The 17,164-nt window shown below is 37.6% G+C and overlaps 1 long non-coding RNA gene across 1 annotated transcript in view; it reads right to left on the bottom strand.

Annotated features, from left to right (window-relative positions):
- The window catches only part of LOC126848420 (uncharacterized), a 140,598-nt gene that overhangs the window by 70,267 nt on the left and 53,167 nt on the right, over positions 1 to 17,164 (bottom strand). Inside the window, exon 2 of the long non-coding RNA XR_007687259.1 lies at positions 13,437 to 13,481. This is a non-coding gene — a long non-coding RNA (uncharacterized LOC126848420). The remainder of the gene's footprint in view (positions 1 to 13,436; positions 13,482 to 17,164) is intronic.

A 17,164-nucleotide genomic window follows, 5' to 3' on the forward strand; every position in this document is an offset into this window, starting at 1 on the left:
GCAGGTGCATCGCGTTCGTAGGTATAACTGCGGCGGTATGGAGATAGACATTGTTGCTTAATTGCAAAAAATATTCTCCATACGGGCGTTATCGATCGCGGCCCGAAGGCCAACTTAACAAGTCAGATTTTTTTCATCGTTCCGATCCTTAAATGGTATTCGCGCTATTATTTAAAATGACTCCTCCATTTCCAGATATTTAACCCAATGTGATTCTCGTATTTTTGAATACTATATATTCCATTGAAATTTTTAAATATTCAAAGTATTTGTATAACTTTTTTTTTTAACATACAGATTGTTTCAAGCAGAGAAATAAACTATATCGATTTTTTTACGAATTTATTAAACATTTTGTTTCTCTATACAGGGTAGGCTCAAACGACCAGATCAGACTTTGAGATTTTATAAAAAAATTAATTCGTAAACAATTTTTTTTAATAAAATAACCAAGCAAGATAAACATTAAAAATTAATTAAAATAATATTATAAATGAAGAATATTTTTAAAAAACTCTACCGTCGATAGCCAAAAAAACATATTTGAAACTGGTTATTTCAAAATCTATGAAACGTACTACAATCATTTTGATCTTATTTGAAAGATCATTTAATTCTCTACTTTTGTGTATTTTTTGTTAAAAATGCATACTTTTTCTGATATTTGAAAAAATATATAAAATAACCATGATTTCAAATACTAACTTTTTAAGAAAGCATTTTTCAACTCATTGTTTATAGGAAATTTTTTGCTCAGGATTAAATTTGCTAGAAAATTTCAAAGTCTAGCCGAACGTTTGGGCCCACCTTGTATATTTTTTTTAGAATGCATTTAACAAGAATACGAAAATAGCTGCATTTTATATATCTTTCAATGCATTTATTTTCTCTAAACTCAATCTCTTGCCTCTAATTTTTCACCGATAAGCGAAATTTGAAGATCGATGAGTGACTCCGACGCGTAACTTCCGACTCGCCATCCATCGCACCCACCATCCATCCATCCACACGCTATCTCCCGTTACTCATTCGTCGTCCGTAGCAGTCGCATACGCGTCCTCTCGGCGTTGCCAATCCTTTCAATAGAGGAAGGTCAAGGCTCTCTATAAAGAAGAGTGCGGACTTGAGCCAAGTCGGGCTCTTTTCTGTCTCCAGAGGAACACAGCATAGATGTGTACGCGCAGGCATATCCCGGTTTGTGCTCTCGACTTTAACGTCAGCGCCGTCTCTTTCTCCTTCTCTCTCTCCTTCCCCCTTTCTCCTATGTTTCGCTGTATATTTTTCTCTCTTTCTCACGGGGCCTTTCGCGATGCGTTGCGTGTGTGAGTATGCAGGATCCGCGATACGGGCCCCCGCGTGCGTCCCCGGTCACCGTCGCAGCGCCGCGAAGATCGAGATGCAAAGGAGACCCGCGCCGCTTTTAAGCTCGCCGCCGCGAAGCGGATAAATTCGCCTGGGTCCATCGATCTATTAATTCGAGCCGGCCGTTGCATTCCTACGAGGTCTCGACCGCTAGGCTCTCTTCGAACCTTCCCGACCTTCCTGCTTTCTCGCTATCGCCTCCTCCTCACATTTTACGAGCGCGTACGCGGAACAAATTTTTACGAGTCCCTCAGCCGATCAATCAAGCCAACGCGATTCCGATCGGTTTCATCATTGATCGTAGTTGTCGTAGGAGAGAGAAGGAGAGATCCCTCCTGTATAAATCCTGCGTTTGATCGATTTGATGTTTCAGTATGTAAATCAAATGCGTCGTTTTTGCGAAAAGACATTTGCGCTCGCACGTGGCATATAAAATACAATGTTGTAAGTGTCGCGCTATCGCATAATTACTACGTTTTACGGTGGTCTTTACACTTGTTTCTGCACCACCGTATCTCGCGCTCATCTCGGTAACCGGAGATCATAGAAGAATTCGCCACATACACGCGCCGCCATGGCATAAGTCCGCCGCGACATCGATTTTTCTCGGAATCCATTGCCATTTTCTCTCTCTCTCTCTCTCTCGCTCCTACTGTCGCAGATAGATAAATATGCGATTATCGGCAACATAGTAGTAAGAGGGTTGTAAATAAGCATAATGTAATGCAGGAAAGGATAATTTCTGCGGGCGTAGGTGTATTGACGCGAAGAGAAACGTAGATTAGATTGGTTGGCGCGAAAGCTACATTTGCAGTTTCTCAGGCAATAAATAATATTGATACGAATATGAGAGTATTCGCTAGGTGAAAAAACAATAATCTCTTTTTCGTTAATCCCGTATTCCATAAGAAAACATACTTATTACATGGCGAACGAGATAACAAGAAGACGAAAATATTCAAAAGGAAATAAAGAAAGCAATTCTTTCCTGTTGGATAAAGCGATAAAAATTAACAGATTGGCTCATATGTATTTCTAATCAATCCTGAATCAACTTTTAAATTAAATGAAATTAAAAGAAATAAATTTATAATTTTATGAAAATTTTATTGAAAAATATGAAAAAAAAATCTATTTAAAAAAAATTCCTTTTTTCATTGCTTTCTATTCATAATAAATCGACTTGATTACTTTCGTTCCGGGATATCGACGTTACATGGTAAAAAGTGTTAGAAGTTAGAAGTCGCTTCGACCCTCATCCACGATAGATCGCGGCGATTAAATTTACTCGATGCGTTTCCTTCGCAGAATAACGAACCGGAAGTGGTGCGCGATATGACCGCCTCTCCTTTCTCAGGCATTCCGGTAGATCACGGTTAAGAGGAGGATTTCTCGATAAATACATCGAGACAGCAAATCTCGTCGCCGATCGTCACGTTGAGGATTTGTCGGGATACGAGAGAGAGAGCTTTCGATGTCGAAGCACAACGCGAGTTGCGAGAGCACATGCGCTTCTCAGAGCGTAGTTAGGTTTCCCATATACAGAGATCGATGAAGAAGAGAAGGATCGAAGGAGAGGAAAAAGAAGGGTCCTTTCTCGATGTATGAAGCTATAAATCTCGCGCGACAAATCGCTAGCTTGCTCGTTCGTTCTCAAGCTAATTGTTAGAACGAGCTCGAATACCAGAGATGCGCCTGTTCCTCTCTTTCTTCTTTTCTCTTTCTCTTTCGCTCATCTATACGCGTCTCTTCGTCCAGCTGTCCGAGGCTATCTCTTTGGCATCGACGAACGGACAATCGATTAATCGATTATTCACCTTCGTGTCGTCTCAAAGAAACGCGACCGATGCACCTGCATAATCACTGTCGTTCTATGTCGCACGGCATCGATTATCTTGTCGTTTTTGTTATTTCGGCTTTGTTCTTCTGCCGTTTTGAGTTACAAAAAGTAACCCCCGCCTTTGCATAAATCTTCCGATTCAGCTCGTTTCTTTTTACGGAGAAATGCTTTACAAACTTTTTCGTAGAATAAGATCGAATTGTCAAATTTTACACATTTGATGTTTCTAGGCTTTTTTGTCCCTTTGTTAAATATTGTGGCAAAAAAGTGATGAGTAATAAAGGTATTGGACTTGGCGTTTTACTTTTTGAAAGAGAGCGGTAGAAAAAGGTAAAGACCGGTGATCCTAGTCGAGATCAGTAAAATTCAAAGTACTTTTGGTCGTCGTACACAAGAGTCAGGTCCGTAATCCATTTAACTGTAATCTTCGCATTCCAGGGACTTTGATCCCAACATGCACGATAAATATCACGTTTTCCTTCTCCAATCCTCTCCATTGAACGTTGCGATTCCGGCTTGCCGGCTGACCGGTGACTTACTGCGATCGGCTAACGATACTAGTCCTATTATGGTTTGTTGCACAAACTCAGAAGCGTCGATAACGGAATTTAACTGTGCATCCATCGCGATTTTGTCAATCATCTCTTTCGAATAGCAGGAAGAAAGACGAAAGAAAGAAGAAATTTCTCTTTTTCACCGTTTCAATTGGCGATCGACATCGATGTTTCACAAGGACTCAATACAAATATACATAATTTTTTCTCCCGAAACGCGCACGATAGACATGGATAAACAAATTGGCGAGATGATTTATTTAAAAAAGTTTATTTACTTGAGATATTATTTAAAACCGTGGATCGAACGAAATGTACACAATATTTTAGGGCGCGTGTACGCATGTGTCGTGAAGATATAGGTACATATACACGAATAGAGTGAAATTATAAATTCTATCTCATTAGTTGTTATAAGCATCGGTCTCTATTCAAATAACATTTTCAGAAAATCATCATCCTTGTATAAATATTTTCAGTATGACATTTCGATCGCTCCAATAATTGCAACAACTGATCATGATTTAACAAGTTGTCTGGCACTTTCGCGGATTCTAATATGTTCAGATTCTCATTCATCTTCGTTGAAAGTATCTAAATCATTTATATTCTTATAGCATTGGCAGCAGTTGACAGCAACTATTAGTCTTGGGCTTAGTTAAATTTTGCAACCGAGTCTTATATAACCACATTGGTAATATACGAGTTAAGTATCCTTGCCTCCTTGCAATGAAAATTGTGAGATACTACAATGTGTACCTTCACTTATTTAATAAAATCGAAACATTCATACAATTAACTCTTCGCGTTACTCGTAACATTGATTATAAAAAGACCATCGTCTCATTGTCAGAAGAGTAAAAAAAGAAAAACATTTTCGTTATTTTCCTTTTAAATATATCAAAGCGAGACAAATGTATCAATATTAATTCGCTAATTGCACTAATTTTATTTGTAAAACATTGTCCTTCAGTATTCAATTGTAGGAGCCGTCTACATTTTCATCAACCGCACTTAGCACCGATGTATCAAAGCGAAAGAGCTTGAGAAAGGCCTGACGAGGTCGCTGTAAGGGATTAACTGTATTATGTGAATGACTGGGAGATAAATTTTACGCGAGTAAAATGCTAATCGCGCTGGCAAAGCGTAAATCCAGGAGCACCTGTTGTCACTCAGCTGGAGAACCAGGCGAGTTCTCGCGACGCGCGATGACTTTCTCGAAAAATTCTGCGCGAACATTAAAGTACGGCGTGCGGAGATCGCGACCCGCAATTCGATTTATCGTATAATGCCGATAATAGTATTTGCACTATCTTCGAGAAAGTTTCTACACCGCGAGAGAGAGAGAGAGAGAGAGAGAGAGAGAGAGAGAGAGAAAGAGAGAGAGAAGAGGAGGTGCATTATAACGGAAACGGCCGCCGCGTCTCTCTGTGTGATTTCTCTCCTGGCTACTTCGCACGTTCGTCGCGCAATGCGCGTCGCGAAGGTGAGAACAGCGTCACTCGTGCGAATGGCGTAATTTCAGGCTTGAATGATTCCTACGTAGGTTCAAACGGCGATGCAACCGGCATACGTAATATATGTTTTGTTTCGAGGGCTGCTCGCGGCGTAGTTTCGTTATTACGCGAGAAAACTTTCGTGTAAACTGAAAATCGTCTTGACACATATGTATTATCGATCGTTTAAATGGCGAAACGCGCGTACGCGATGTAAGAGTCAAAGATGTAGCAATGGGATAACAGTTCTCTGCTATCGAGATGAAATCCGAGAAAAATAACAAAATTTCAGTATAATATGCGTAGACAAGCGTGATATTATCTGCTATTGATTTCTAGAATGTTTAAATTGTATGAATAAAATATATAACAATTTGTAAAAATATAACTTAACTTTCTATCTAGAATATAGTAAGAAAATTGCGCTATAGCAAGTAAAATTTAATATTATAATTTGATCAAGATTAAAAAAAAAATTTAACTAGTTGATGATTAATATATCATAGTTACGGTTTATCAAGATAAAGAAACTGTGCAAACAAAGGTAGAAAAGAAGAAAAAAGGTCAACGTCTCGTGGGAGTAGATCTACGAGTGCGTCGACGTTTTCTCGAACCGAGCGTAAGTCGATCCGGTCGAGATGGGAGCAAATGACAAGGCGTGCTTTGCATGTCGAGGGTCCTTCCACCGGCTACCCAGCGGGAGTAAATAAGACGGAATCTGCACGTCGCGTTGTTTGACTTTCCGGACGAATGTCCAGAGCGACGACGGTAAAGGGACCGACCGACCGACCTGCTGGTACGCACAAGACCGCACAAGTTCTTGGAAAAATCGCTTTTATAATCCTTTTGCTCGCATCCACCCCATTGAACTTTACATATTCGAATTCTAACTAAATGTCATTTCTTAAATATCTTCTGGTTTGCAGAAAAATCGTAATGTATAGCATGCGACAACTTTAGGAATGAAAATTTCAGATTTGAAAAATTCTAAATCATTATTTAGTTTCTCTCCAATTTTAAAATTTATAATACTAACTTAAAACTAGAGTGGCATAATTTTTGCTTTAAAATAAATCTAATAATTTCCAAAAATTTTCGATGCATTTATAATTTTATTAGAATCACGAAAAGAGAAATGACAAATTCTCATGGTTCCTGAATTTCTCTTGCGAGATTACTCAATTTTTCTATTCATTCTTCCTCATTATTATCGATTTACGAGGTGCATTTGAACAAGAACGAGATCCTTACGAAGGTCCCGCGGGATCTTGTAAAGGGCATTATTAATTCCGATTTAAGGTTCCGTTACGCGCTTTGTGTGGTCCCCATATATCAGCCAGTGTTATCGCTCGTTGCAAGCAACGCCTTTCCCTAACTTCTGCTCGTGTTGGTATCTTACGCGGGACGCCTACCGGATGAATAATTTGGTTACAATCTTAATCCAATGACGCATGGGTTCGGTGGCTCCTCCGTCCTCCTCCCGCTCTGCTTTTACTCTTCTTGCTCTCCCAATTCCTCTTTCTCTCCTTCTGTCGCTTCGACCGCGCGCTTAACTGGTCACTCTGCTTTGCCCTGATTAAAGACCGGTCGCTTCTTTATATCGCGCTTTATACCACGCTTTATACCGTCTTCTTAACTCATAAATCGTGCTCTTTATTTCACAGAGAGTCTTCGTTGTGTCTCTTATTTAGTTAGGTTTTGCTCAGAGCAAAAGAGGTCAAAGTAACGATCGATCTTTCTCTTTACGAACAAGTTTTATATTTCGGAATCAAAGTATAGAAAATATATTATCGACTATGCCATTAAATAAGTTTATCGAACTAACACTAATACTAACACTAACATTAACAGTCAAACAATGCAATTTGTTGCCGTGACCCCGCGCGAGCGACCGCGTTACATTTTACAAGGGTATGCATGCGACTTCTCCCGGCCTCGAAGTGGTCTCCGAAACTCTCACAAAATACTACCTAACATCGCGAGCAACGAGATACTACATGGGCCACCGGGGACTACCAACGACAGCGCAGCGCATTTTTTCGTTTCCCAGCATCTGATTTATAGCGTGAATTCCGCGCGCGGTTATACATCGCTCGCGGGAGAATTCCATGCGTTAACCTTGGAACCCGCAACCTTCCGAACTCTTCCCCTCCCCCAAAATCCTTTTTTGGCCAAAGAAAGCGTCATGGGACATTGCCAGGCAAATCAAAATGACAAGCTAAAATATCTCGACATGTCAAAATATTACAAAAATAAATGTCAAAAAAAAAATGGTTTTTCTTTTCACGTCCGTATAAATTAAAAATCGTCTTTTCGAAATAAAGCAGTACGATACGCACAATTTCCACATTGATCCGGAATAAATGCATAAGAGAATAAAAGCTGAGATAGATCCAGTCATCACATATAGCATTGCACATATCAAGATATAATTATCAGAGTTACTGTAATTAGAGCCATAATTATGGTGGCAGTAACAGTGATAGTAATATAATAGTTGCACAATCACGCGCGCGATATATAGTATCGCATGGAAACATGGATAGGTTGTTAGTCGCGGAGAGAGCGAGTCATCCGGTATCGTACAACCACCGTCTATATAGCTCGTAGTAGGAAAGGCGGGAAGGGGCACGCGCGCGTTGCGTGCCCACGTACTCTGCTTGATATTACACGACCACATCCCCATCACAATAAAGAGCATCAAAAACATCCTATTATAATGCTTTCCAATTTCTTATCCCGCAAACTCGCGTGTCGCGTTCTCTTTTCTCGCCACTTATCCGAGATCCTCTCACCTGTCGTTGTAATTAGTCAATTAGTTTAAGTGCTCGCGCTCTCACGCGCTTTGCTCGACAATAGTCTATCCGTATCGCGTTAAGTATTAATTGATTATGTTGAAATAATTAAAAATAAAAATATGTAATAAAATATGTAATAAAAATCGTAACATATTCTATGTAAATAGAAATTTTATTTATTTAGTAAATATTGTTATAATAAATTTATAAATATGAATTAAAGAATAAAATATCTCTGTATGATAAAAAATTTTGCAAGAAGGAAACGTACAATCGTGTGTGCCTATGTATGTATATATATATATATGTACGTACACATATTATACACAATATAATTAAAGAAATATTCACGCAAGATCAATATTTTTTATCGTATTTGTTATAACAATGTAAAATCCAAATAAAAAATTATATCTGCATAGAATGTTACTTTTATCATATTTCTTCTCATTCAAAGTTCTTGATATCTATCGTTTGATCATTTGATTCATTGTAGGAACTTTCAGAACGAATCGTGTGTAAAAACGTTCAGTCGATTAACGGCAGTGGCCAAAGTTGTTTTACGCAAAGTTCCTCTCTTCACCGAATAATTCAGTTCAAATGCCCATCACCGAGGGGTCAATGGAGAAATCAGGTTGAACGTCGTCGGACGAGCGTTCCACGTACGAGCTCGTACCGGGGATCTTAAGTGCTCTGTGGTCTCAATCGCTCTGCCTAGGCCGCGGCTGGGTACGTTAGTGCTTCAGGGTGGAGAAGAGAAGCGCGCGACCGACGGAGGTCGAGCAATAAGGAACAGAACGGTTTTGCGGTTCGGTCTCGTGGTTCTCTTCAAGGGACCCGACTATCCTCTGTCCCCGCGCATGCACGTTCCTACGTACGTCGGCCGGGGCCGGCCATCATCAAGAAATATGATGATTGCAGGCTGCTACCATTTACAGTAGTGCGGTTTTGTCTCGTACTCTGGCGGTCTCTGCCGAGGCAGCTATATCGTCTCTTTCTCTCTCTCTCTCTCTCACGCGCGCTCGTTGTTCTCTGGTATTCAGGCCCGTTCCGAATTTTAACTACCTTCTGTGCAACATTATCCTCATCGCGTATTGAACTACTGTGCTCGCGAGAATGTAATCAGGAACCGATATTCTCACTTTCTAGCGCTTTCCAACATCTCTCCATTTTTTTTTTTTTTGATAATAATTGAAAACCATCGCTTTGCAAAAAATTTCAAATAGCTATTACGACATTGTCTGTCTGCTTAAAGTGGCTGCAAATTAAGAATCTATGCGTTTTTGAATTTTTAATATATCTAGAATCTATGGTCATTTTAACCGTTAAAATTTTCCATTTCATCAAAAATTTTAGATGTTTAAGAGTGCAGAATATCTGAGCGCAAAATGAACAATACGCGCCAATTAGTGGACGTCACTTGACACAAGAACCGGAATAAAATCGACTTTATGGCGTTCTCCAGAATGACACGTGATTGCGTGCCTCGGCGCGAGACGACTTTCCGTTTGGGAACGTCCGCGTGAAGGTAGCGATCATCGGCGAGAGTCACCCTACGCGTTTTCGTATGCGATAAATCATCGCGTGCCTCCACGGTGCTCGCACAATGCCGTACTAATCTTCCATCACGCACGCACGATATAACTACGCCCGCATGGCGTCTTGTGATTTACCATCCTGCGGCTAACCTCCATTATGTATAGCGCACGGTGGAAACTGTTGAGAATACCGTGCACCTTGCACTCGGATACTTACGTACAGTGCGTTTGGAAAGTACAGATGGTGAGACTCATCGATTTCGCGCAGCGCCCGTTCGATCATGACCGATCTTTTGCGATTTCCTTCCGCCTTTTACGAAACAGCCAGTCAGGCGATAAATTATTGTTTATTACTCGATTGCAAATAAATTTTATATTGTGAGATATATATGGAAATTTTTTAACATATTAATATTTAAAAATTAAAACAATCATTTTAATTAAATATAATAGAGAGAGAGAGAGAGAGAGAGAGAGAGAGAGAGAGAGAAAGAAGAAAATATTTTTTATAAATGTAAAACGCATGTAACATATTCTTGTGTTTTTTTTATTTCCAATCTTTAGAATGACCTCGTTTCAAAGTACACGTAAGTTCTTGCACATTTCCCACAATTTTTTTACAATCGTATCTTCAATGAAATGACACTAACGCAAAAACTTAATTCAAATTGCAAATTCCTATTTAAATATTTCCGGAGGGCATCAAGCGATTGCTTTGTCCGTCGACTGTTGCATAGTCACGCGTACTTCCACCTGCAGATTTCTCGTGATTGTGTCTGGAAAGCCCTTGGCAGCACAGAGGTTACATACACGTTCGTTATGCGGCGGACAAAGTTTCAAAAAATATTTCATTACCGAGTACTTGTACGTGCCGTTACTGTAGCGATAGTACGGTTTCTTTATCGGCGAGCCGAGACTAGAAAATCCGCGAAGAGAGAGAGAGAGAGAGAGAGAGAGAGAGAGAGAGAGAGAGAGAGAGAGAGAGAGAGAGAGAGCGCAGAAATAGTGTCCGCAGAAATAAGGGGGCAACGATATTCGCGTGTACATAAATTCTCGTGGCAGATGGGAATAAGTCGCAGCAGCCCGGCGATACTCGAAGAATGGAGCAATAAAAGACATTCTCTCGTATACAGGCCAGCCGACCGAACGCGCCGGAAATTACAACAATTAAGCGTTCATTCTGCAAAAGTTACGAGGTACTTGTGAATCGAGAGCTCGGATTTTAGCATACGCCGTCGAAAGTTGTTGAACAGCTGCTCGCGTTAAAATAGTATACGGATGACCACCGCTGATGGGAATAGAGAGAGCCGGCGAAATGCAAAGTTAACACATTTAAATGGAGAGTATAAGCAGTACTCAAATTAATATGATTCATAGGAAAACCGCTTGCATAAAAATAAACCAAATTGGCCATTAATTTAATTTATTAGCTGTTATGAATTTACATTCGGTACGATGCATAACATGCATCTTAATAAAGCATTATAGTGCACATAAATATAACTGAGCATCCAGAGATTTCTGAGAATATCTTTTTTTCTTTTAATAATAGAAACGGAGGAGAGATGGGGGAAAGGATGTTTGTGATCGCTGAAAATTTTTTCTGCAACAAAGCGTGATATGCAACCCCATAAGAGTGAGAAAATTGATGTTCGTAATAAATTTATAATATCCAACGAAAGAAAGGAAGATCTCGCGATGCAAGAGCTGAATCCGTCCTTCTCCTACGGCTATTTTTATCGTGCCTCAGCGACCGGGGAAATCGAAAGCCGAGCGCAGGTTGTATTAAAGAGAGATAAGGGGATTTATGCGAGTCGCATCCGAATAGGTCGTCGTTGTCGTCGTCGTCGTCGTCGTTAGTAGACCGGCGCGGCTCGAAGAATGGAGCAATAAAGGACTCCGACGTATACGCTTACGAGTCTGGCACAGGTCTTTACGAGCGATTTTCACGGAGTAACGGTCGTCCGATAAAGAATTACGCCGGCGCGATCGGAGATCCTCTCTCGTGCTAATAGCGTACAAATCGGGCGGATGATATTATTCACCGTTCGCGACCGTATATGTATCGATACATGCCATGCCATGCCGGTGGATGCTTGGCCCTTGCCTCTGTCCTCTGGCGAGATTTGCGACGATGCTGGCTCGCCGATCGAAAGAGCGCCTTTTAAGTTTCGCTCGCGACTCGCCGTATCCCGACTTCCGGAATTATTAGCCCCGGTGAACCGAAGCATGAATAAATAGAGGGATCGAGAAGTTTCCTTCAGATTCTGAATCTTTACGATCCAGTCTTCTTATGATCAGAACTAGCGATTATAAACAATTGGAGTTGATTATTTCCTAATTAATATGTCGTTTATTTTCTTAAAGTAAATTTTCTTTTAACGAGAAAATTTCAAATGTTTAACTTTTAAAAATATTTTTAACGTTTTTATAATGTAAACTATAAAATTACACACTACTCCCATTATCACCGTGCATTGATACACATTTGCGGTTTTGCCCAAAATTCGATCAACATCGAGATAATCGTTCGAATAGATCGCTGCAAGAACAAAACAAATCCCTGTTCTCGTGGGGCGTAATTTATGACTAACGAACGACCGGCGATATCCTTTCCAACGTATAATTTATATCAGAGATATCCTTCGAGTCTCTCTCTCTTGTCGCTTGTGGCTGTTATTACGTGCATTAATGATGCGCTCGCGCACGGCTAGACTCTGACGAAATATGAACGCGTAGAACACAGCGTAGATATATAAAGAATGAAATAATGGTGTGACATAATCGGTGGACGGCAGCGGGTGGACCTGCGCGATGATCCCACGGTTGATCCATCACGCTGGACCAACCGTTCCACCGACCGACCGATCGACCGACCGACCGACTGTAATGATGCAATCGAGCGAAAGGAACGCTGTTCTCTCGGGTTCGTTTTGATTTCATTAATGGATCGGGTGCGCACTAATGCGACTCTGTTTGCCAAGCACTTGGCTCGCATTAAGAGAACGCTTCGCCGCGCGCTGGACACACGCGTCGTTTCGCGCTCGAAGATGACACCGATGTCTCCTTCTCTTCCTTCCTTTCTCTCTCTTTCTTATTTTACTACCTACTTCTTCTGCTCTGTTATTGGTTAATCATTTTTCAGTCTACCTATGTTCTTTATTTAATGTAACATTGCTTTTCTTTTAATATTGTTGAAATTTTTTCTTTGCACAAATATGTTCGCATTTTTTTTTCTTTTTAATGTTTACTTAACATAATCTTCTACTTTTATTTAATTTTATTTAAATATTTGGCATTCACTGAATTAAGTTTCGAGCAAAATTTGAAGCCTATTTGAAGCGGAAATTTAAAATTCTGTAATATTAAGCAAATCTGCAAAAATGATTGATGATGTTTATAGTATATTTGTTTCTCTAGTATGAAAAATTTTAACAAAAACCATAGCATTTGCATATTTTTTTATGTAACAATAAATTTATACGTCTTCTAAGATTAATGAAAGCTAATATATCCATTTCAAAAGGTAACGGATCTATGTAATACAATAATTGTGTCACAACAATTGTATCACAACAATTTTTTGTATGTATAACATGAAAAAATAAATAATAAATTTAGATATTAAATAATTTATATGAAGCAATATATATGATATTTTTTATCACTATATTTATCGTTATAAATTCAAATTTTTAAGTACTAATAATATTGATGGCAAGATTTTAATAATTCGATTTTTGTTCGATATTTGTCATTTTACGTATGTAAATTTTATAAACCTCTAATATCGTTTTTACAAATCCATTACCTTGAGAGTGAAAAATAAAAAATTATTTAACACTCACCAGTATGATGCGCAGCAGCGGATTCGTAGAGCACACATTATTGATCTGCAAAATACGAAAACATACATTTAAATCATAAAACAGCATCCAAATAATATTAAAAAAAAATATATTTTATATATTGTATCTTTTTAATAAATAATAAATTGAATAAACTGTGCTCATCTCATGGCTCCTCCTCCTCCTCTCTTGTTAGTCCTTCGTTCTTTTCTCACATGACGCGAAAACATTAGTTAATTAAGTATTAAATTAATTACGATCGCCCGCACTCATCAATAAAATATGACGATCGCATAAATCTTTATCTATGGCACTCCCATATTCGCACATAACACACGTACTTTATTATATTGCGATTAGAAAGCAAATATTATTAAATCTGTTTGGCACTGCAAATATTTTCCTTTTACGATTACAATCTTATATCACGTCACAAATATGAATAAACGTACTAGTAAAAGTTAAAGATCAATGACTAATAAAGATGCGCGATGTATGTATCATCTGAAAATACACATATTATTTTTGCTTTTAATAAGGAAATTGCACGAAATACTTGCTTCGATAAATCGTCGCTATAATACTTATAATTCGTTAATAATGATAATTTATTAATCGCGCTAATTACCATTAAATATAATCGTAGAGAATGTGTGTGATCGCAACTCCGTACTTATCGCGATCGTGGTTTGAAACGTAATATGACGACATACGCTGCTTGCGTCGCTACTGAGTCGCGGCATCGGAATATCAAGGACACGACATAAATATTCGCAAGACGCTAATACGTCACAGACATGGAGCGCCAAATTTTGATAAATGACTGATTTGTTATCATTCGCGCGGGCTTTCAAGTAAGTAGGCAGCAATAAGTGCTCCGCATATTGTCGTATTAAAAGTTTATTCCAAACCACGATCGTAATAAATATGAAGAATAAAATGTTAAAAACAATTATTTTTTATAATTACTAGAATACTATAAACGCGCGCTATTTATTTTATGTGTATGTGTATATAATTACTTACATATTAATTTTAGTTTTCCACTTTTTCAAAATAAATTAAATAAAAATTACACATCTGCAACTATCAAATGTGTCGCTCAGTTATGACAAGCTTTTATTGATATAAAGTAATGTTCAGTGCATCGTCGAGATAACAATATTGCCAGTATCGATTTAATAAACTTCGTAATATATTAATTGATTATTTAATAATTGATTTATAATTTAAAATACATGTATAATTTAATATTCCGTTTGTATATACGTCATAGTACGGAAAATATTTCGGCGACGAATAATCAAAATATAACATGATACACGATCTTGACGATGTAAACATTAGCGCAATTGTTAACGTGTTATGGATACAACTTTATTATTCTCACGGCGATACTCGAATAGTAAGGAAGTAAAACGCGAGACACTCCCATCAAATTTCTCTACGCGATCGCGACAAGTATCGGGAAATAATTTGATATCATAAATAATTAATTATCTTTCACACTTTAAATTTTGAATAATACGTAATTACATCATAATGGATAAATTCCAAAGCGCGTATTTTGCGTGTGACGTTTTAATCAAGAATCTAAATGATTAAAATCAAAATTATAAATTATTGTTTTATCGCGATCTTTCTCTCTCTCTCTTTCTCTCTTTATAAACAATAATTATTTCTTTAAAAATATTTTATTTTTAATTATATTTCATCCGATACTTTATTGTTCGATTTTTCGACAATTTAAATATGATTCGGCTTGAGAACGCGTAATAAAAAATAGTCAAATCGCAGATTCGAATAATGATTAACATAATAATAAGCTCCATGATATATTAATCGTTTATTAAATAATTAATCTATAATTTAAAATACTTGTATTATTCAATATTCCACACCGTATATACGTCATAGTACGCAACATATTTTCGGCCGCGAAAACAATAACATTGTATTCGGCCTTGACGATGTAAACATTAGCGCGCTATTGTTAACGTCATACGACTTATAGCCTTGTTATCATTCTTATAGCAACGCTCGAGCTATACAGAAGTACTTGTCGACTCGTAGTACGATTCTCGCGTGAAACGGAGTTCGATCGTGCCGAAGTTTGAAAGTGCGGGAGTGTCGTACAAAGTATCGCGCATACAAGTGCGGAAGTATCTTTTAATAAAAGTGCGGGAGTATCGTTTAAAGTATCGCGCGTGTGAATCAACCTGAGAGGAGGAGGAGGCGGCCTAGGAGGCATCCTGCACCGGCGGAGCAACCCAAGGGTGAGTATTATTATTTTTATATTAATTATTATAAATCCCGCACACGCATTAATTCGATTCGATCATTGTTTGAATAGTTTAAACAAGAGAGACTCATATAAAAGTTTTTATTTAAAATAGTTTTCTTTTTTGGAATTTATAAAATTATTTCATATTTATATACCTTCTTATTATTATACGCATCGGATATAAAATTCGATGCGCACAATAATAATTTTTTGAAATATTAATAATTATTTTAAACGTTGCTACAATTTGGATTTTATATTTGTGTGTTGCAGACAACGTAGCCTCAAGCCCAAATCTCCGCTGTTGCGCATCAGAGTGCCGGTGAGCGATAAATTTTATTTTATTTTGAGGTGACGGATCCGTAAATATTGTAGATGCAAATGTAGATTGTAGATTGTAAATAAATTCGTTGCCTCAAAATGGATGGGCTAGAATAAATGCAATCAAATAACTTTTAATAGACTTTTAAAATATATATTTTAAAACATTTTAGAAATATAATTTAAAATATAAATTAAAACAAAAAATTGAAGAAAATATAAAATATTTTTCTCAATAGAAATTTTATTTAATTTATTTAATGTAGAAGACACTGATAACTTTATTTCTTATATGAAATATTGATAATTATTGTGATGTTGCGCCAATTTTGCCATAATTTTTCATAGCCCATCCATCTTTATTATCATAGCAATGAAAGCTTAGACAGTTTGTCACGCATCATTTTAATATAATTTTACTTTAGTCAATCTAATGCCAAGTTATCAATCAAATTTAATCATTGTTTGAAGTAATAATATATTTAATCTTATAATAATATATAATATTTATAATATGTAATTTATATTAAAATAAATTAATAAAACATTTATATGTCATATAATTTGAATAATAATTTTGATTGAAAGTCAAATTATTTATATATAAAATTTTGCAATTTATTGAAACGATGCATGACAAACTGTCATGTCATAAATGAGCATAAAATTATGCTCGTGTAAAATTATGCCTGGCGACAATAATTAGCCGGCAACGGAAGGAATTTTTTTTCTTCATTGACCTCTGATAGGGGGTCGAAGCTACATCTCTGGCTAGACGTAGCCAGAATTAATATGGCCAGGATCAACGATAAGGTAAGTCCAACTGGCCCAACGGAAGCAGCCTACGGTGCATTATATTAGGGCATTATATTAGGGCATTCTATTAGGGCACGCGAGTAGGGCACGCGAGTAGGGCACGCGAGTAAGACACGCGAGTAAGACACACGAGTAGGGCACGCAGTTAGGGCACGCGGTTAGGGCATGCGATTAGAAGACGCATCTATTATAAAATACATATAACTACATATATTATAAAATTAGTTATATGTAATATACATGTATATAACTATATATGTATATAATATATGTATATAACTTTAGATATCAATATTTCTTAAACAAA

This window comes from Cataglyphis hispanica, chromosome 3 (assembly GCF_021464435.1).
Source record: "Cataglyphis hispanica isolate Lineage 1 chromosome 3, ULB_Chis1_1.0, whole genome shotgun sequence".
Classification (NCBI taxonomy): domain Eukaryota; kingdom Metazoa; phylum Arthropoda; class Insecta; order Hymenoptera; family Formicidae; genus Cataglyphis; species Cataglyphis hispanica.